The sequence below is a fragment of the Lissotriton vulgaris genome, chromosome 2_1 (assembly GCF_964263255.1).
Source record: "Lissotriton vulgaris chromosome 2_1, aLisVul1.2, whole genome shotgun sequence".
In the NCBI taxonomy this organism is placed as follows: domain Eukaryota; kingdom Metazoa; phylum Chordata; class Amphibia; order Caudata; family Salamandridae; genus Lissotriton; species Lissotriton vulgaris.
This window is the reverse complement of record NC_141687.1, coordinates 1,030,666,115-1,030,689,841: the sequence shown is the minus strand read 5'-3', so window position 1 is coordinate 1,030,689,841 and position 23,727 is coordinate 1,030,666,115.

The window sequence follows — 23,727 nt, the reverse complement described above, 5'->3', positions numbered from 1 at the left end:
CTGTGGCAACTGCCTTTGTTCCTGAGCATGGGAGTCGTTCACACCTCTCCCAAGGTGGACAGAAAGGTGTGTGTCAGGGCCTTTGTGAGGCCACTGGATCAGCAGGGGCAGAGTGGCTACTTTCTAAAAGTTGCTTACCTTTAAAAGGGAAATATATTTGGCCTTTGGCATCAAGTCCAATTTAATTCCTTTTTTTTTTTTTTTACTTTTTATTGAAATGATAAAAACAAACAAGGCAAGTACACAGTACAGTAGGATATCAGTCCAGACGAGAAGGAGGAATAAAATACCATACAATAGGGTGCTCAAGTCATATTAAGGGATGGGAGCAGGGGAGAGACAAATACAGAATCAATTATTTCACGTACTCTACAAGGAATGGCAGGTCGGGGGGAAGTGGAACTTCAGGGACCTCCATGAGAGGAGGAGTGCAAATGTCTCCACGGTAAGTATTCCAGTGACCCCATACCTTACCCCATTTCCTGGGTCTCCCCCGTGCTACATAGACCATTTTCTCCCTGAACATGCACCAGTCCATGTTTTCCATCCAAGCCTCAACCGTGGGAGATCTAGTAGAGCCCCACAGCTGCGCTATATCCCTTTTTGCTACTTTATTTCCTAGGGTTGCCCACTGTGTCTGTGCGAAATTAGTCATTTGGTTCCCAAACATTCAGGAGACAACGTCTGGCCTCGGGCAACAAATCAACGCCAGTAGCCTCCCTCATCTTATTGTGTATACCAATCCAAAAAGCAGCTACTGCAGGACATTCCTAAATTATATGTAAAAACGTCCCAAGCAGCATACAACCACGTTTACAGAGACCATCATTTGAATAACCCATTTTAACCAAGCGTGGGCCAGTAACATAGACTCTATGCAGAATCTTCAGTTGCACAAACAGGAAACGGGCCGGAATCGCAACCTCCTCGGGAGAAGAGATAGCAGATTGCCAATCCTCGTCGTCTAATTCAAGACCATCTAGGGTACATACATCCCGGAGGGACACCAACAGGTCAGTCCTACCATTAATTAGCTTTTTATAAATCAAAGAATTAGTACTATCTGGCACATGACCAGCCAATATTCTATCCTCAAGACTCCAGGATATCGACACTCTCAGGGAAAACCGAAGTCAAGGCATGATGAACCTGTGCATATCGAAAATATTCCCTCTCACTCAGGTCGTACTCGGCCTTCAATTCCTCAAAAGTCTTAAACTTGCCTTTCACCCAGAGGTTACCCACAGTTAATGCCACTCTTAATGTTATACTTTACAGTAGCCAGCCAGTCAGGTAGTCCCATTCCGAAGTCAGCCAGGCTGAAGTGCCAACCTTCAACTCTGTGTTAGCCCTTGGGGCTATACACTTTCCTCAGCAAAACAAAAACTTATTAAGGTTTTGCTGCTAAGACCTATACAAACCTACATGTCAACCTTGAACATATATATAGCTCACTGCCATAGGGCTCTATAGTCTTCGTTTTTTTTTTAAGGGGAGACTTGCAAATACTGTTACGGGAAAGGTGGCTTTGCAATTGGTATCTGAAAAAGACCATTCGTTATAGATTTCTTACCTTAGAATTACCCCCAGGCGTCAGACTGGATCCAGAGATTTTTCTGTAGCAGTACCCCTGCACGTTGGTAGGTGGCGTCTGCCGACTCTGCATCCGGTGTTGTGGTTGCAGGGATGACATTGCTGTGTCTAAGAGACTTTGCCCCAGCGGCTGACGTCAGTCCTTTTTTTTCCGTGCCTGCCAGCACAGATCGGGAGAGAGCTTGCCCCCTAGTCATTTTTAGGCCGAGCCTAGCGCAATGCGCATTGAATGCTCTAGGAGAGGGCCTCTTGGAATCACTCCAGACTTTCATAAAACTCGTGTGTGTCCCACGGCCTCCAGCTTGCGGGAGCGAACAGGGGTGCACATTGCGCCGTCTGTTCAGCCGCGCTTGTTTTAAAAGACTTTTCCTGTCTGCTGTTGCTGCCCGGCCAGCAGCAGCAAGTTTGTTTACTTTAAATGTGGTCACGCGCAGCTGCAACTAGACAAATTGCTCACTCTAGCAGGCTGAACACCCTCTCAGCGCAGTGAAGTGCTTCATCAGCATATGGCACTGCATGTAGCACACAAGAACTACTGAATACTATACATTCACTAAACTGAAGTGCCCTGTCTAAATAACTAAATTGCCCCTTCTCCTACAAAGTGACACGCGAGAGAATCAAGATTTGATATCTGAAGCACCTGTAAAGATACTTACCTCATCTGGCACCATTTTCAGATCCCGCCATGAAGCCCACGTTTTGTGGGAGAGTGCTTCTTAAATGCACGTTCTTTCGCAGTGCATATTTTAAAATGGAAATTCGAATTAATCTTGTAGAGGACAATAACAAGCTTGCATATGCAAATATGAGCTACAGGTTGAGAGACCCTGGACTATGAGTTGAACAATTATTGCTCCCTGTGCTTTCGTTTCTTTTGAATGGCTGTAGGGAAAGGATTAATGTCTCCAGAAACACATTAACTGTTGATCACTTAAAAAAGCATGATGGGGCCTGCCATCTGCTGAAGAACATGTGCATTTGGCTGTGCCGACCTGCACTTGGCACGTAATTAGCACACACATGCTAATGTCACTGCCATCTCTGGGCTTTTGTCTGGTCTCTCCTGGGACTGTCAGGGTGTGAAACGCCAGGGACTGAAAGGATATGTTAGGAGCAGGGGCATTTATCTTGCCTGTGCACCCAAATGCTGATATTGCCACTGCAATTAACATTCCAATTTGTTTGTTCACTTGGCTTGGCTTGGGACCTAACGTTGGGGGTCAGAGGGACATTACCAGGAGCATATTGATATTGGTAAAAGGTGACAGGAGCGGCGGACCCCCGCCCCTCCTCACTGGTGCGGCCCCTGCTTGGTGCGCACCCCCCTCTTGCCCTCCTTACCGCCCTGCCGAGTGGGCGCCGCCGACCAGATTCCAGCCCTCCACCTGCTTCCCCTGATGGCCTGTCTGCGCCCCGCTCTCCCTGCTGTTGAGCCTGGGCTCTCCCCGCACGCCGTACAGTGGGATCGGACTCCAGGAGTGCGGCGGAGCAGCCCACACGGCCATCTGGTGGGGCCTCGCTGTGGAAGACCCCCGCACCGGCCTTGCCGGTATACTCTGAATTTGGCCTATGACTCCAGCTCTCAACCGCCGCGGCCTCCACATGTGTACGCCTGTGCAGAGCACCCCTCAGCCCCTGCTGGTGGTGCATGGACTTCAGTGAGCCCCTGCGGCGTCGCTTGCCCGGGAGACCCACCTGTGTTTTTCTCACTCGCCTGGGCCTGCCCCCCCTACACACCTTGGACGCCTGCAGCCTGGGGAGGTTCTTCGCGCTGCTCTGCCCTCTCCGCACGGTGGCCTAGTTGGATTGCACGTGCGCAATGAGTTGCCATCTTGGGAGCTACCCTGTGGTACTGACTCCCTCCACCATCATCTTCTGCGTTGGGGCGATTCCTATTTGTGCCCTCTGTCTTTTCGCCCTGACTTTACAGGATGTTCTGACTGCCCAAGGATGGACTGAACTTTGCCAGTGCCCCGCCGACTATCTCCCTTCCTCTGGCTGCCAAGTGGGGTTTCGCTCTGGTAGGATACTGTTCGCCCAGCCACACCATCCCTCCTGCTGCTCTTTGTGCTCCATATCACCTCTGAGGAGCCTTGGATGCACGACTGCTAATCTCTATCGCAGTTGAAGTGTTAGTTCTCCATATCAGCAGCGTTGATCCAGACATTGTACCCTCATGTTAGCCTGGATATTTCTAGGTGTCTGCCAGCTGGGGGTCTCACTTAACATGGGAAGACTGACCCGAAGCAGCCCAAGATCGCCTTTGACCTCTGCAGGTCCTCCCGTCAAGATGGCTCCAGTTCTGAGGGAGGTGACCCTGCTGCCACCATGGATGCGCCCCCCTCCCCTGAAGATGACTTGAAAGCAATCATGTTGGACGTGAAGTCAACGGTGATGGGCATCGCTACCCAGCTGGACCAACTCTCGGCCCGTCTGGATTCAGTGAAGGCCCTTGTGGACACTCATGATAGTCGCCTACTCCGTGTTGAGTCCAGGGTGTCTGTGCCGAGTATGCCGCCACGCAGGATCATCAAAAATTGCTCCAAATGGACAAGATTCTAGCGGTTATCTGGGAGAAAAATGAGGACTTGAAGGCACGCTCCTGTCGGAGCAACCTCCGTATAACGGGCCTTCCGGAATCGACCAACATCTCCTGTATGGAGGACTATGTGGAGACTCTGGCCAAGGAACTTTTTGGTGACGTCCTCTCCTCAGTGTTTGTTGTGGAACGTGCACACCGCTCCCTCGGCCCCCGTCCTCGTCCCGGTCTGCCACCACGCCCCATGATCGCTAAATTGTTAAATTACTGGGATCTGGATGCTATATTCTGTGCTGCACGGGACAGAGGCACCATCACCCATCAGGGCAACTCACTTTCTTTTTATCCAGACTACTCCCCACCGTTCAGGCGGGCCGGCGGGAATTTTTACCTGCCAAACGAATCCTACAGAAACATGAGGTCTCATACTCCCTGGCATATGCGGCGAAGCTGAGAGTCCGCCACGGCGCAAAAACTCTTGTCTTTTCTGACCCAAGGGAGGCCCTGGCATTCGCCAAGGAGCTCGAGAAATTGGTTCTCTCACCGTCATCCAAATCCTTGTCTGATGCTGCTGACCGCCTCAGTGACAATGACTGAAGTGCTGTACCTTGACTGATGATTCCTTTTCAACTATGCCTGTTTTCACTCTAGCTTGGCTACCCTGCTTCACTGCCTTGCCCTGCCATTTCCCTTCGGGATAATTCCCTATTGTATTGATGTTCTCCCCCCTCCTAGTTGTGGGTCCCCGGGGTGGGGTGGGTTGGAATTTCAGCCTGATTGGGGGGTTGGAGTGGGTGTGGGGTTTGGGGTCATTCTGCTGAGCCTCTTTGGATGTGGAAGTTGGGGGTAGGGTTGGGGTGGGAGGGTGTTAAACGTCTTCATTGCTGTTCCTGAGGGTAGTTGGGGTGAGGGGTATTCAGGGTTTATTTTTTCCTCTTGGGGATGTGGTATGTTATGCCACTATTTGGTCATTCCTCATTGTTTTTTCATGTTTGGACTTTGACACTGCATTGTGTTTCTTGCCTCCCTTTGCCACAAGTCAATTGATAATAATCCACCATGTAAGCATTACTCCCTTAGTCCCTCTCCCCACCTGCTTGCTGCAATCGACTGGCCTCTGTGTGCAGGGCGCTCCCCTGTTCACTGGCATGTTCCGCTTCTCTGCCACATATTTACCATATCTTTTTCTGTGGGTGCTCCCCCTGCTGTCCTGCCAGCCGACGACCATGTCTTGCGCTGCACCGTCTGTATCAGCTTGTGGCACATCCCACCCACGCTGCGTACTATCCCAATTATGGCCACCACCTCATGACTGACACAGTCTGCTGAACCTGGAACGTTCGTGGTTTGAATGACCACCACAAGGCCAGACTTATCCACTCACACTTGCAGCGTCTTCGGGTGGACATCTGTCTCTTACAAGAGACACACTTTATGCCGGGATCCCTCTCCAGACTCCAGGCACGTTACTGGGGGGAATCACACTCTTCTTCCTATGCCAGGGGGGGGTTTCCATTCTGATACGCAGGGGTCTCCCCTGGCACACTGCTCAGGCACTAACTGATCCCGAGGGCAGGTATGTAATCCTGCATGGCTCCCTATTGTCCCAGCCTGTGACGATCGCCCCAATCTATGGTCCCAACTGAGATGCCCCAGACTTCTTTAATCACATATGGCAACTCATCTCCACTGGCGGCCCTGCGGCTGTCATCTGGGGAGGAGACTTTAATGTCACTCTATTGGAGGCACTCGATCGATCTGGTTCCCATATGTCCCACCCGCGCGCCACTGAGGCCGTTACGTCCATATTAACTGACAACTGTCTTTTTGATGCCTGGCGCCACTTGCCGCCGGACGCCCAAGAGGGCACCTGCGTTACTGGTGCGAGGGGCTGCTGGTCGCGCATAGATTTTTGGCTGACCTCCCCAGATGTCCTAACCTGGCTCACCGACGCCGCACACATGGTGCGTACTTTCTCTTATCATGCACCGGTCCAGATTCGCCTCCCCCATTCCCCGCAGTGTGCATTTACTTGGCGACTCCCCCCAAACGCCCTCCGAGATACAGTCTTTAGTGGGGACATTCAAACTGCTATTACCAATTATTATGACCTAAACACGGGGTCCTTAGACTCTGCTTCTGTACTCTGGGAATTGTTCAAAACTGTCATCTGGGGTGAGTGCATCTCCAAACAGGCCGGCGTCCTTCGTTCCATCTGCACCACTCATGCAAAGCTGGAGGCTGAAATAAAAGCTCTGGATGCCACCCAGGCTGCACACCCCAGGCGTGAGACGCTGGCACTTATTCACCAAAAACATACGGAGTTCTCTGAAGAAGCTGACCGAGAACTCTCCTTTTTGGGCAGGGAGGGTTGGGCTTGTCGTTTCGGCAAAGAAGACAGTCCGGGAAGGACTTTAGCAAACTTCTTATGCCCTCCACGTGCTGCGGCCTATATTACGTCTCTTAACGACGGGGGTTCGGCTAGGACTACCTCGGAGGAGGAGATTAAGTCCCGTTTTCTAGACTTTTATTCACAGCTATACCATGCTAGTTTGTTCAACCCCTCCCCCCCAGCTTCCCCCCGCCCCCCGCCACCCCCTTCACGGGAGTCCTTTGACCAATATTTTGCGACTATTTCGTTGGTCTGGCTTGAGGATTACCATCTGGAATTTTTAGATGAGCCATTCACTAGGGAGCAAATACTCGCCGCCATCAGTGGCTTACCCCTGGCCTTGATGTCTACAGGCCTCCTTCTACAAAACATATGCGGATCTCTTAGAACCACACTTGACTGCTATGTATAATGAGTCCTTCGATAATGGCCTCTTCTCTCAGTCTCTTCGTGAGGCTATGATAACTCTGCTCCTCAAACCCGACAAGCCAGCTGACCACCGCGATTCCTACCTCCCCCTCTCTTTAATTAACATTGACAATAAAAATGTTGCCAAATGGATCTCATCCCGCCTTCTGCTACTCATGCCCCTCATTGCTCTTCCGGATCAATCTGGTTTCATTCCAGGCAGAGCTATCTCGCACAACCTCAGCACAATTTTTTCAGTTCTACACCAAATCAACCCCAACCTCCCCGCGGTGGCTGCCCTGCTGGATGCTACAAAGGCGTTTGACATGCTTGAGTGGCCCTTTTTATTCTATCTCCTACCGCGCATGGGCTTCAGCGAAATATTCATACGCAAGTTAATGCTCCTTTACATCTGTCCTTCGGCACGTCTCCGCATCAACAAACAGATCTCCGACCCCCATTAGCATTGAGCGCGCCACCCAGCAGGGGTGTTCTCTATCGCCCATGCTTTTCACTATTGCGATGGAGCCCCTGGCTGACAGACTCCGGCAGCACCACACGCAAAGGGGAATTGGTTTTTCAGCCCGCTCCCTTCTCGTCTCCATGTACGCGGACGATGTAACCTTGTATGCACATCATCCTCGGGAAAATCTCAGCCCCCTTGGCTGGGAAATTATACGCTTTGGCGGACTTTCCGGCATTCAGGTAAACTGTAGCAAGTTTGTGCTGTTTCCCTTGACTGATGCCACTAAGCCGTTCACACCGGACTTTCCGTTTGTGTGGGCCTCAGGCCCCAAGCGCTATCTGGGCATCTGGCTGAGTAGGGATTCGGACGAACTGTGGAGATCCAACTTCAGGTGTGCAGTGGATTGGCTGGAGTCCAGGATTCTGACTTGGAGTCGCCTTCCTCTATCCCTGGCCGGCCGGATCGCAATCGCCAAGATGGTGGTTTTGCCAAAATTCCTTTATCTGTTTTTAAACATTCCCATCCCTCTCACTGCTCACTTTTTTTGCAAACTGCGCTCCTTAATCATTTCACTCCGTTGCATACAACAGTCTCACTCTCCCCATGTCTGTCGGAGGTATGGGCGCTCCTGATTTCAAGATTTATGCCTTATGTGCCCAGGCCAGTTTCCTGCATTTTTGGATCCATCCCACCCCTTATCAGCCACACATGGACGTTGAGACAGATATAGCATCCCCCTGGCCTCTGACAACGGCATTGTTTGCGCCAGCGGTGCGCCCGCGGGTGGAGTTGAACACAGTTGAGACACTGCGCTGGGCCTGGTCCGGCCTGTGCCGGCTCCCCAATCTTCCCTTACTCTCTGCTAACGCTATGCCGATAGTGCAACACCCTGATTTTCCTCCACTCCAACCTTTCTGCATGTCTAGGCATGCAGCGCGCCTGAGTTTGTGGACGGTGGCAGACTTGTATCCTGGAAACACTTTTTAGTCCCTTCATGATCCCTCTGGCCCGCTGAATACGCTTTTATTTTACCAGCTGCGTGCTATCTGTCGGAAGCTGCATTCTACATTCCCTCAGCCCCCGTCCACAATGCCTGCTCTTGATTTCATGTATACATCCCCTACCCCACACAAATTAGTCACCAAATTATACGCCTTTACTCTAACGTCCACCTCCATCTCTACAGATCTGGCGCGTGGGGCGCGCACCTTCGCATGGACATTGCGCAGGCTTACTGGCTATACTGCTGCAACCAGACGAAGAAACTGTCAACAAATTACCGGCTTCGACTGATAGATTTTAAGTATTTGCACAGACTGTACTGTAATCTTGCCCATCTCCACAAACTCGGTCTCATACCCAGTGACACTTGCATGGCTGCGATGCCCCCGCCGTGGACTTCGCGCATTTACCGTGGTTATGCCCTAATGTTTCCGAGTTTTGGCAGGAGGTATGTTCCGCTATCTCTGACATTACTAGCACTACGGTCCAACCTGACCTGGTTTTGTTAAATTCTGTAGTAATCAACAGAAGAGTGTCAAAATACAAGAGAAATTATTAAACGACAAAGGGCAAATCACAAAGCCGGTTTGTATCGATAGACAGAATAGGGATTACCACCGTCTAGAAATACTGAGATTCAGTGAAGAAATAGGGTGCACGTGCTCAGTGAAGAAAAAGAACCATCAGGCACCGACTGTGGAAGTCAGTAGCCAATTGTCTTCATTGGGTCCAAAAAGTTGGAAAAAGTGATGGAAAAGTGCCTTAAAAAGAGTGTGGGCTACTCATCACACAGTAATTTTATTAAGAGGGTAGCTCTAACTCTGATAAAAACTGTTTAAAATAAAGGGCTGGTAATTGGTTGGGCTAGTTTGAACCAATAAGTCCTCACTAAAGTGACAAGAAAACAAAGACCATCTTTGTTTTCTTGTCACTTTAGTGAGGACTTATTGGTTCGAGTAGCCCACACTCTTTTTAAGGCACTTTTCCATCACTTTTTCCAACTTTTTGGACCCAATGAAGACAATTGGCTACTGACTTCCACAGTCGGTGCCTGAGGGTTCTTTTTCTTCACTGAGCACGTGCACCCTATTTCTTCACTGAATCTCAGTATTTCTAGACGGTGGTAATCCCTATTCTGTATATCGATACAAACCGGCTTTGTGATTTGCCCTTTGTCGTTTAATAATTTCTCTTGTATTTTGACACTCTTCTGTTGATTACTACACATTTGGTCGGAAGGGGTAAAAGAGTTGTCTTCATTATACCCTTTCTCTCTTGTTGTTTTCCATTTGTTAAATTCTGTCCAGATGCTTCTCGCCGCCTGATTGCGATGCTGCTGGTCCTGGCCAGGCGTAGGGTGGCCATGTGCTGGGGCCGTAGACCTGCGCCTAGGGTTGAGAGCTGGCTGGAGGACGCCTCTAGGTATCAGACTTTGCTATTGGAATACTGTGATTTATTACCTGCCAAGTCCCGTCCTGTTGACATTTGGGGTCCTTTGGTGACTTACCTCCACTACCGTGCCCCTTCCAGCGGCACTGACTCTCCCGCGCTCCCCGCCCGCGACGGCTGCCGTTGCTGGTCAGTGATTGCCTTCCCCTCCTTTACTGTTCCCCTGTCCCGTGGTACCCACAACTGACGCTGTAGCCGAGTTTGTTACCCCCCTGGGGAGAGGGACTCCCTGCGCAATAGTGTTGTGATTACAGTCTCACAATGATCCTGTTTTTGGCAGGGTGAAGTTGATTTACATCTCTAATGCTTGACTTGGAAGATTCTGCGTTAATTGAGCTGATATGTAGCTCAATGTAATGTGTCTACTCTGAAGTTACCTAAATAAAGGTTTTGCAAATTTTTTTTTAATTAACCAAGATATGCAGCCAGTAGATAATGCTGGTGATGCTGTAGAATGCATTCAAGTTACTGGAACTTACTTAAAAACTGTTGCCTGCTCTTCTGATACTATTCTGTCCAGTCGGACTGATCAGCAGCACTATCGCCTTGGCATCCAGCCCCTCCCAAAGGTCTCACAGTGTAGGTAGATGTGGGTCAAATGTCTCCTGGTTTCTCCTTGCCAGGGCCTCCTCTGTTTTTTCGTCGGTGTCATTGGATGCAAAATGAGACAGATCCATGGCCCTGTTCACCATTCATCTGGTGAGCAGCGCCGTGGAAGTGTATCCCATACAAGTGCACAGACAGCAGAGCGAAAGGGATGGCAGTGCAGGTGATGCTTTACCTTTGTAAAGTAATTCTTGCTGACGTCATAGCCCAGGGTTTGCTGTCTGTGCACTTGTATGGAATACACATCTATACAAGTGAACAGATAGCAAACATTGGGCTATGATGCCAGCAGAAATTCCTATACAAAATAAAAGCGTCACTTGCACTGGCAATCCCTTTCCCCCTGCTGTGCACATCTTCCTACTCCCACCCCATGATGAGGCAGCTAGAAACCCGGCTGAGACAGCTTCCCCGGCACACACACAGCCGCACCTGAGTACTTCACAGGTCTTTAAAAAAACCATGTACTTGTTGTGTTTTCCCCCCTTTTTGGAGTTGTCTCTGAGGTTTAAAAGAGGGGGTGAACGAGGGATTGAAGATGCCATGTGGTGATATGGATTGAAATCCAGCAACCTTACTAAAAAGTAAGTAAACAAAACAAAGTTCTGCAATCGGCAGGCCTAAAACTACAGAGCAACAACTCTTGGAGCTTCCTACCACCAGTATGGCAGTGCCCCAGTGGTGTAACACCAAATGACTCACCCCCGCCCACACTCACAAACAGAATGTGATGAGGGGCCCCTTCGGTCTCCCTTGTCTGTATTTCATAGATCTTAGACAGAAGGGGGCCCCTGTAGAGCAAGCTCCCCTGTACCTCCAGGGCTGCAGGGGCCTGAGTTACCCCTGCAGTGCCCTTCTGAGGGGCCCGCGAATATGATCCCGACCCCTTTGAAGGGTTTCCTTTACGTCGAGTCTTTACATCCCGTAAATAAACATGCCTATATCACACCTCTCTCTTGACGTCACTCAATGGCGCCTGCTTGAGACCGGTGCATCAATTAACCTGTCCGCATCATGCAGCACTCGAGGCTTAAACAACGCTAATTATCTCTCTCTGGCAACGAAACATCTCCGGGGAATCCCGCACGCTTAGAAGCAGAGGAAACTAGCGCCTAGATATCCCTTTCTGGAACTCTTCTGTTGTATTTCTATCTAGGACCCTAATTCGATATTCCCGATTCATGCCCTTATGTGGTTATAACTAATAATATCCTTATAAAGGCATAAGAATCATATCCATATTTAGTAATAGCCTATGCAGTCCAAAACACAGCAAGGCTACTCCCATAGACTCCTAGAAAGCTTATCACGTTCTTTAAACAAACCAAGCCTCCAGCAGCCCGGGAAAACTCCCTGCTTTTGTTTTGATTTGCACAAGAACTCCTAGAGTCCAGAAAGAACTGTTAGTTCTCTGTGACGTCTTAGGTCCAACCTTACATCCAACCCGGCACCTTTCAGGTATAAATATATCAAAGTTGCCTTAAGCAAACACACTGTGGTTGGGAGCAGAGCGACGTTCTACTTGCCCGGGAGCCCAGCTGTTATGAGAGCCGACGGAAACCACCCCTCCCCTTGACGCACTGAGAGAGACGCTGTCTTTTTCTCCAGCCGAGAAAATCCAGCTCCGGTGTTCCCAAGTCACCCTCGCGGGTTGCTGGGAGATCGAGTCCTGAGAAGCGAGATAGACCTCCTTCATTCTATAACCAAGGTACGGAGCTGATTAAAACCTTAGAGAGAATTCTTGATTCAGATACTTGGCAAAACTTAACTTAAAACTGCAACTTACTTCTTCCCACGTATTAGGCTTAGGTCAGGTACACTGGGGTAGGCGTATCTTAGAAGCACCAGTTGAGTTCGTTAGTCAGTGTTTTTATGTATGTATATATTTTATCCATTTTAAAGTATCATATGGTTAAGAAATCATATCAATGCTTTTACAGTATTATTTCATAATACTACTTTTACTGTACGCACTTTACTTTATGATAAGTATTGCAATTGTAGCAATTCATTTCTCTTGCATGAGAAAGAAGACTGCTCAATAAAATAACACCTTTTATTGAAAACGCCCGTCTCTCTATTTCTGTGCAATCTGGTGGAACTAAGCATGCACGACTGACTGAGTGAAATAGTTGTCTATTGTTTTCACACGACTCTGGAGATACACTCTTTATTCTGGGGGAGCAAAGTTGTCATGTTTATGCGGTTGTCAGAAGCTAATCCCTTCTTGTCTAAATCAGGACGGTTAACCCTTTCCTGAACATTCAAGAAAGTTTCTAGTGACCTCTGAGCTAGCTGGCAAAAGTAATTAAGTCTAACATAGTCAGTAGAGACCTAGATGACCTCAGTCCTACGTCTACACTGCTGTTTGTTATTCCAATGCGCAGAGCCTATTGGGAATATAGGAACTACACTACATGGCTCCCAACGTGGGGCAAGGCGATAAAACTAACGCAAGACACTAGAGGAACTCAGTCGTGCTTTTCACACAGACCCCTTTCTCCCGTAAAAACTCAAATAGACGTCTGGAGTGGGTGAAAGGTTAATATCCGCCGGAACTTAGTAGGATGAGAATCCTATGTATTAGTTATTGGTTTAGTCAACGTTGAAGGATACAGTGTTCCAAAATATTGTGCACCTAATCTTTGTTTCCTTGAAACTTGATCTGCAACAAAAAACTTTTTTTTCGGTAAAATGACGGAAAGTGAAGAAGAAAGAGATAGAGAAGCATTAGCAGCTCGACTCCTAGCGGATGACACAACCATCCAAGAAAATGATCCGAATGCTATAATCATTCCGGTCAATATAAGAAGAATAATAACTCTTAAACTTATAGAAAATGGACTATCACCCAGAGGTGGTACGGTTATATTCGTGATAGAGGCACATGAGTTTCGGCAGTCAGAGGTGTTCTACACCTGGATACATTTTCCAGCAGCACACGCTGTGACAAAAGATTTCCACTATTGCAAAATAGAGGAACCTCCGGATATATACACTCCTTTTGAGGACGTTGAAATCCCACTAACTTATCAAGAGCACCTGCTCTGGTTTAAAGGCTCCCTAAAACATCAAAATCACATCACCAGGCATGGTCCACTAGGTAGACCAGGAGCCACGTGGCCGGTTCAAGCCAGCTACACACCACATCCAGACATTGATATCATGTCAGACGTGGAACTTTTAGCTCAGCTAAAACTATTAATTAAAATACATAGACAATTAGTCCAATATGTCATGCGGACTGCAACAGTCCAACCAGCAATTAACAACCCACAACTGACCTCTCATCTAGGGAATACAAACAAAATTACACCACAGAACATACAATCATATCTTGGTAAAACACCCATAAAACAGGAACAAATTCCATTCTGGTTAGCTCAGAAAATAACTCAACTAGAGGCAGTATTTCCCAATACTACACCTCATGAGAAACACAGAATTCTGACTATCTGCCTCCCAATGGGGGTTGCACCACATGAAGAGGACTGTGACACTTGGGGCACAGTCTTTGCTTCCATCTACACAAAAACACATGGTGTTCCGTCTATGGCGGTAATACCAGATGTACTAAGACAAATTCAAAATGAATATGGTCCAGACCCTGCCTTGAATCTGGGTATGAAATTACTAAAAGACTTTAAGCAGGTCTCGGCTATATTATTGGCCAACATAAGAGGAGAAGCAGCATGAGTGGCAATTCGCCAGAAATTGAAGGAGACAGATATAACAAACCAACCATTTGAACTTGCCAGAATCATAGAAAAATCCTATGAAGAGCTAGGAAGAGATAGTTTGGGTGGGAAACCGGTAAAACCCCAAACTAACTGAAAATCCTGAAAAAACATTTATTAAAAATAACCTAAAAATTCCAAAAAAGGGTTGGGAGGGTAATAAACAATCCACTCCCAAGGAAAAACGTTTCCAGTCCAGAGGAAGGTCTCCTCAACGGAGAGAAAGATCTCCAGGCCGAGGAGGCAAGTCTCCCCAAAGGGAACCCTCTGAGAGAAGATACAGCCTTAGAGATAGGGATAAATTGAGAAAACCTGATAGATATCAAGATATTGATACACGTCCCTCTCGATCTTTTCATACTTCCTCACAGAAATCGGAAAGAAGGACGGTCAGAACACAAGGAAGAGCATGTCAAGTCCAAAGACACAGAACCTGCTCATCAAAGTAAAAAAACAGAATTTCCCAGAAAGAAGGTAGCCAGTATTAAAAATAAAAATGCTGAGGATTCTGAGGGCCCAGACAATGCTAGACAGCGCAGCAGAAGTTACAATACCTCACAAGATCCTGATGAATCTTCTGGAGACAGTGGACACGAATGAATACATTCAAGTGGAAACTGCAGACACTCTAGTCAGTATGCCCCATAAACGATATGAAATAACATTACGCATAGAAGGAGATAAAACTAGGAAAATAAAAGGTATCTTTTGGGAGAAACTTTCTAAAGGCTATGAAGTCCTTCTATCAGAGAAAGACTGGCCACCTGAGTTTGTCAGGGAGTGCCCTCATGGTGAAGAAATTATTATGCCTGCCTTCTCAAATCATATTCCGATTCATAAAAAATACACATTGGCAAGAAAATGGGCAGTGGCCCAAACTCCTGCATTATACAAAATCATGTAGGATGGGATGAGGATTCTCCTCCCCACAAAATCCAGTTAAAAAGTCAACCCACTGCACAAATGCAGTACCCAGTTAAACAAGAAGCTAAAAAGCAAGTCAGGGAGATCTTAGATCAACTTGAATATCAAGGGGTGATTGAAACATGCACCTCACAAATGAACAATCCTTTGTTTCCTGTCTCCAAGCCAGACGATTCATATCGTCTAGTTTTGGACTACAGACACCTAAACTCCTGCTGTAAAACTTTTGCAGTACCAAACTCACACAGTGCAGCACTAATGAATAACATTGTGCGCAAAAAATATAAAACAACAGTAGATATCTTTAATGGATTCTTCTGTCAAAACATTGCACCTGAAAGCAGGTATTTGACCGCTTTCTCAATCATGGGGTCGCAAAACCAATTTTGCCAACTCCCACAGGGATTCAAGAATAGCCCAGGATTATTCTCAGCAAGGGTAACAGAGTTACTACAAATATATGATGATGAGGCATTATCATATGTCGATGACATCTATCTTACAAACGATGACCTGGAGACTCACTTAAAAACGGTGAACACCATAATACTTGGGTTCGCATCAGAGGGTTACAAATTCAACTTTAAAAAGTCAAGAATTGCCCATCTAACAGTCCTATTTTTAGGATATGAATTATCAAGTGAAGGCAAAAGCCTGGCAGACAACTTCCTAGAGAAGTGTGCAGTACTCCAAGCACCAAAAACGCTGAAAAATTTACAATCAATACTAGGCTTCCTGAATTTCGGTAGAACATACATTCTAAATTATGCAGAGAGGGTTAAACCGCTCTATGAATTAATAAAACCTGATTTCAAACCAATAAATTGGACTCAGAAACACACAGAAATTTTGAGATCACTACAAACAGATATGTTACCTAAAACAAAATTGCAAACTCGGTAAAACGTACGCAACCTTGTAATCCGAGTCATCCCAGGAAAATGCGGATTCACATACCTGACCTCTAATGAGGGAGAAACGGTACCTATAGCTTACAAATCACATTTGTACAGTCAGGCTGAAATGAAATTCAGTTCTACAGAAAAAATTCTGACAGCGGTTCAAACTGCTGTAGCAAAAGAAAGAGCCCTAGCCCAAGGCAAGAGAATAACTGTTTATACAGCAGAATCAGCCCTTGAGGCATTAACAAGTCCACGCAATCTGAATACAGTGGCATCAGACCCAAAATGGATACAATGGGAAAATTCTCTTGCTACAGAAGACGTGAAATACTATTTTGACCCGAAACTGAAAAAACTAGATGAACTAGAATATGAACAAGAATACCCTCTGCCAATCGAAATTCTTCCTCTCGAACAATATACTCGCGTAATCTATATGGACAGATTCGCACAACACTACGATGTTGATAAAAAAATCCTACAATGCATCGTGCGTGATTGTCAAAGGTCACTGGCGCTTTGGTAAATTCAGACCAATGATTACCAAAACTGAATCACTCAGAAACTGTTCAGCTGAACGAGCTGAAATAAGATCTTTAAAGATGGCGCTTGAAAATGCCGATCGCGAATTCCCCACACTAATAGTGTGCGATTCGCATTACTGCGTCAAGTCATACAACAGTGACATACAGACATGGAGCATAAACGGTTACAAAGATGACACAGGTGCCACAATAAAGCATAAAACGCTTTGGAAACAAGTAGTTCTTTTACAGAAAGAACTACAAAAGACTCACGTGATACATACACTGAGTCATCAACGTGATGGCGTTCACGTTGCAGGGAATTCATTGGCTAACAGAGCCACAGCGGAAGCGGTTCAACCAGCTTCCGTAGCCACAAAAAAGCGTTCAGAAAAACACATAGATGGAAAAACCATGCTGGCGGTAAAAGCCTCATTAAAAGACGATTATGTAGCATTACCTCTCAACTATCCACTCAGTAATACATACATAATTGATGCAAACTCTGTTCCTTTTGCTCAAATCCCTGGACTGGGGGATAGAGTAATTCCAAACAAGAACCGGGGAGTTTTCTTGATTGAAGACGCACACATGGGACTGGGTCCGAGGCACCAACAGATCTTGAAATCTCTAATACAATTACAATCAGAATACTGGTGGCCGGGGATGAGCTTGCACATTTTACAAATTCGCAGTGGATTGTCCAGACTGCAACAGAGATCGCAGTTGTGAACCGGACCAGACTATTGCCAGGACACCTTTATTAGAAAGCATCAGGCGATCTATAACGCAGAAATCCAACCGAAGAAATGCGTCCCCATTATTATTAAGACAAAATTAACTTAAAAATGTAGACCACCAGCGCTCGGCTGATGCCAGAACTGTTATAAAAAGATTTGCGAGTCTTTATCGGCACATACGCAATTGGCATGCTACATTTTGATCAGGGTCCTGCGTTTAGCTCTCAAGCTTACAAAGAGGCCATGACCAGCATGGGCATCGCATTGCAGTACTCTTCTCCCTTCCATCCTGAGGGAAATGCGGTAGTGGAAAGAAAAAAACGTGACATAAAGCAATCTATAACGGCGAGGGTATTAGGTTCGGGTGATGGGTGGGTCAAACATTTAATAAGTGTCTAACGTAGTCTTAATAACATGCCAAGAAATTCTCTAGGAGGTATCAGTCCGTACGAACTATTATTTGGTACTAGAATGATAATCCAGAATCTGGATCGTCAAACTTTAGTGGTAGAAGAAAAAACCTTTGATATCAAAGATCGTTTGGCTGTTTTACAGGACTTGAATGAAACAAGAAAGAGTCTAAGTAACATAAAGTTTAAGCCAACAACCACTGAAGAACCACCTGTCCCAGCAAGACTTGTCTGGATTCCGAAGATTGGGGATCTGGTCAGAGAAAAGATTGTGGTAAAGAAGGAATTTGGGCCTTCTTACAGAAAAGCAGTACCTGTCTTAGCTGTCAGCGGAACAAGATCAGTAGTACTACAGCCACTTGCTGGTAAAAATGAAAACAGAATTGTTTCCATCGATCTGGTGAAACCACAAACATGTGGCAGATAATAAATAGCAGGCCCAGTGGACTACCAAGAAATAGCAGAAGACCAAACTTTGCTACAATCCAAGAGGTTCAAACTGAGAGACTTATCGCATTCGATAAACCTGCAGCGAATAACAAGGGACTATGCAACAAAGCCATGGAACTTGTACCTCTTGAAACCCAAATTGCAACAATTCGTAATGATACACCAATCTACAACGATGTAGCATCAGAATGCACAAATGTAACAAAAGAAAATGCAAAGATCAATGGAAATCCGGAATCAATCCCACCAATTGACAGAACAGCATCTGGCTATTTTATCAACTTTGATGACTTTTCCGATGATCCAAGTGAACATGGAGACAAGCCAGCAGCAAAAACTTTCAAAGAAAAAATGATCGACCTTTTACACCAACTAAAAGAAACATATCTGATTTTACCATGGATTGAATTTTGGACTGTGTTAGGTATACTATTCCTCCTGCTTTGGCTCATCATGGTTTTGTGCTTGGGTAGATTCATTGATGGAAAATATAGTACAATGGACACAGCAAGTCAGAACATCAACTTGGTCTTAAAGTCTCACAGATCCTCTTACATCGAGAAAAGAGAACTATCATCAGTGAACATCACAGCCAATCCAATACCTGGTGGTATTGCATGGGACAGAACTGACTATGATATATATGGCCCGATTGAGCTCTTGAAGTATCCACACCAGTTTAAGGTTTCCTTAAGTGACTTTGTGATACCAAGTTCTTTTTCTGATGATTGGGATTTTGAAAATATAAATATGATGTCAGATTTAGTAATGTCAGCTAAAATCACAGAACATGATTATTTACAGGGTTCATCAAATTATGAGGAATTATACTGTTACAATCACTATGGTCATCACTATTTGCATAAATCTGCACAACCTAGAAATGTTTTTAATTATAATCAATGGGAACATTGTCCAACTCCGCCAAAAGGCAGCTCGAAGACATTCTATGAGAAATTTCCATACTTCTCAGGGTTTAACAATAGTGATCCAGAAACGTTTTATTTTAAAATGTTAAACAAAACAGGAATGAAAACAATGTTGACAAATACTAAATTGATTTATTCTGAAACATTTTATGACAAAATGTCTACATTTGGTTTTGAGTTCTGGAAAAATAACATTGAAACAAAAACCATCTGGGGAACAAAAGATTGGCAGGTACAAGGTCTAGAATCATTATTCAGAGCCTGCATGATCCCAGAACAAATTATATTCCTGAATGATACCATTCAACAAACTACTTGTCTTGGCCTAGCTAAAATAAAAGATTTAAACAAACCGTCTATTCCAAAGCCCATACCTGATAGTAATAGCACTACGGATGTGGAAAAAGACGTATCCCATATTTTTCACCAAAACAGAACAAATCCTGATTGGAAAAAATGGTTGATTTGGCCCACAGACAAAAAACAACTGTCAAGATAGATTCCTGAACAAAAAACAGGAGTTGAAAATGACCAGGCCAGACCCAAGATATTCCCAGAGACAACATCCAGGGATAGTTACAACATACAGTGTAGGGAAATTATGCCTTGAGTGGCTACAGAAATCCACACTGGCTGAAATTAAGCAGCTTGACTTTACTTAAAGAAGGTGCTGACTTGCGAGATTTCATAATGGGATCTCGCAAACAGCATCAAAAACGTTTCATAATGGATGGTATATACGCTGCATACAACGAAGCTTGGAAAGTAATGCAAATTGAAACAGCAGAAAAAATACGAGAAATTGATCGTATACATTTGGAAAAATCACTTTCTGTTGTAGAAAATGGGTTAATGGCTCTGTCTTCCAGAATATATTCACTGGACAGTATTGTGTCATCTGCCTTTGATATAATAGAGCAACACTTACTATTGTTACAACATGGTTAGTCCCAATTGCGTTCTATTGTACAGCTTGGCTGGACGTTTCAAAACCTAAGTTCAGGCTACGTGCCATGGCGTCTAATCAACGTAACGTCATTATTTTCTATCTTTAACCTTACTGATAAACAAATCAGTTTGGCACAAAAAGGAGCAGATTATACGATTCTAAGCATTGAAAAACTTGAGAGATTACCATTGGCAATGTCAGAGAGACCTGTCATTGAGTGGATAATACACGGAACAATTACAATTACAATAACAACTTTCCAGTTTAAAAATTGCCAAGAATATATACCAGCAGGCCAGTATGAAAGGTTGGGTAAAGGATACATCAAATCAACCTGGGATTTACCTTACACACACAAATGTTATAGTGAAGGGAAAAAGGAAGTATTCCTTAGTGGCAATAATTGTAAAAAATCACTAGGCGGTACACTTCTGTGTCAAGGTATTAACTTGCATGGAGCTTGCGAAGGGTCTTCAAATAACCTTTCATGTCACCTGCAAGGCACTCCTGCAAAGCAGATAGAGCCATTCTTCAGACAACTTTCCAACCAAAGTTACGTTTTAATAAATGACCACAGCTGTTGTGGAATGGTGCCAGGAGAATGTTATCTCGTTACTGTTACTTCCAGGGTCGTTTGCTGTATGCAAGTATTGTATCCAAACAGCAATCCAGACATGGAGGCGGCAATATGGCCTCATGTGAATATCTCTTCTATTGAAATTGATACTTTAAGCAGAATGAAGTCTATTCTTTTACAGACTACTGTGCCTCTGACGTCGTCAAAAGAAACGTATGATCTGCAAGTTGCAAGGGCGGCATCAGAGATACATACCCTTTTATCGACAAATTGCCCCGTGCATTTCGTAGAAATGTTAAACCAAATCTTAAACATGTCTGATACCAGTGGCATCGCACATGTATTTAAGACAGTTTTTTTTCGGGACTGTTAGCACCCTTTGAAACAGTTCTGGGCATCTTCCCGAATTTTGTCCATTCTGTCTTTGGCGGCCTACCCTTAATCTTGGGACTTGTGGCAGGAATTTTATTTTTGTTCCTTCTGCTCCGATATGGCAAGCCACTCCAAAGACAAGACTCCAGCAACGATGGAAGAAACGATCCTAGCAATACGATACCGAGACCGTATCACTAAGGTCCTCGGATTGGCCCGGCTAAGAGTACAACCTGGTGTCTTTCATTCAGACCAATCTGGCAGAATTGCATCTTACCTGTGCTTCGATGTCTGCTATGCGGAGAAGAATGCGTGTTAGACGTCTGTCTTACACTACCATCAGCTGTACCAATGGATATCGACGCTTTGCTTTGTCCTGCAACGACTCATGCAACGTGTTGTCCTCAGCGGCTACCTATTCTGATGACTGCATTCGTTGAGACTTCACCATTATGAGTAGGTGGCGGTGAAGTACGAGAGGAAAGCAGCACCAAACAGGTACAACCTTCTGTGAGCATTGCTGATCCAAACATCGATGATAGCAATCACGCTCCAAACTGCACAATTACAGCATTTTCGAACTTTCACCTGATGTTGTAGACCAATTTGTTGCGAGTCTGTCTGATATGATGTTCTCTCCTAACAACGAGAACAACCTTTAAAAACAATGATCACACAGCGTTCCCTGAACTCTGAATTCGGCCTTCAGTTTTGTTAAACAATGCTACTGAAAACATTTGGGACACATTTTTTTTTCCCCTTTCCCCTGAAAGCAAAATTATTTTTCTTTCACTTCAAAAATATTTACAATTTTTCTGGCACACGGTATTCTGCTTAAAGTAGAACTATTCTTAGAGAAAAGAGCTTTTTAGAGACGTTAGAGACAATATTTACCTCAGCCTCTAGCACATGTACAATATCGTATAAATATGTGATCTCGACCTTCTTTTCTGTATACAGATCCATTTCATGTGTAATTTTCGCAATTCATTCAAGTGATATAGATATGCATTTAACTGAATGATAACCCTGCTTGAAAAGCGTACAGTACCAATACTCATTTTTCGTGTATAAACCATACACCATTTCAAATGCAATTATGTATTTTGGGGTGGGTTGGAAAACACACATGCATCGTATGTTTAATATTGCTTATTATTTAGTAATGATGGACATTAATACGTGGAGTGGGTGTTGTATTTCTATCTAGGACCCTAATTCGATATTCCCGATTCATGCCCTTATGTGGTTATAACTAATAATATCCTTATAAAGGCATTAGAATCATATCCCTATTTAGTAATAGCCTATGCAGTCCTAAACACAGCAAGGCTACTCCTATAGACTCCTAGAAAGCACAACACGTTCTTTAAACAAACCAAGCCTCCAGCAGCCCGGGAAAACCCCTGCTTTTGTTTTGATTTGCACAAGAACTTCTAGAGTCCAGAAAGAACTGTTAGTTCTTGGTGACGTCTTATGTCCAACCTTACCTCAAACCCGGCACCTTTCAGGTATAAATATACCAACGTTGCGTTGAGCAAACACACGGTGGTTGGGAGCAGAGCGACGTTCTACTTGCCCGGGAGCCCAGCTGTTATGAGAGCCGACGGAAACCACCCCTCCCCTTGACGCACTGAGAAAGACGCTGTCTTTTTCTCCAGCCGAGAAAATCCAGCTCCGGTGTTCCCAAGTCACCCTCGCGGCTTGCTGGGAGATCGAGTCCTGAGAAGCGAGATAGACCTCCTTCATTCTATAACCAAGGTACGGAGCTGATTAAAACCTTAGAGAGAATTCTTGATTCAGATACTTGGCAAAACTTAACTTAAAACTGCAACTTACTCCTTCCCAAGTATTAGGCTTAGGTCAGGTACACTGGGGTAGGCATATCTTAGAAGCACCAGTGGAGTTCGTTAGTCAATGTTTTTATGTATGTATATATTTTATCCATTTTAAGGCATCATATGGCTAAGAAACCATATCAATGCTTTTACAGTATTATTTCATAATACTACTTTTACTGTACGCACTTTACTTTATGATAAGTATTGCAATTGTGGCAATTCATTTCTCTTGCATGAGAAAGAAGACTGCTCAATAAAATAACACCTTTTATTGAAAATGCCCGTCTCTCTATTTCTCTGCAATCTGGTGGAACTAAGCATGCACGACTGACTGAGTGAAATAGTTGTCTATTGTTTTCACACGACTCTGGAGATACACTCTTTATTCTGGGGGAGCAAAGTTGTCATGTTTATGCGGTTGTCAGAAGCTAATCCCTTGTCTAAATCAGGACGGTTAACCCTTTCCTGAACATTCGAGAAAGTTTCTAGTGACCTCTGAGCTAGCTGGCAAAAGTAATTAAGTCTAACAGTCAGTAGAGACCTAGATGACCTCAGTCCTACGTCTACACTGCTGTTTGTTATTCCAATGCGCAGAGCCTATTGGGAATATAGGAACTCAACTACACTTCAAGGCACATGACTGGGCTCTGGACACTAAACAGCAGGATATATATTGTCCTACTGAACTCTTTCAGCCCATGGAAACATTCCAGAAAAGGCGCCTTTTCGAGAAATACCGCACATCTCGTGCTCCCCTGAAAACCTGTCACTGGGGCTTTAAATTACCACGTGGCCCGCTCACATCACATGATCTTCAGCACAGTTTTATAAGACATAGCTAGGTGATGGCTTTTAAAAGAGCTGGTCTTTGGGAATGAGAACCAATCCCCGGTGCTTGGTGCTTGGATTGGATG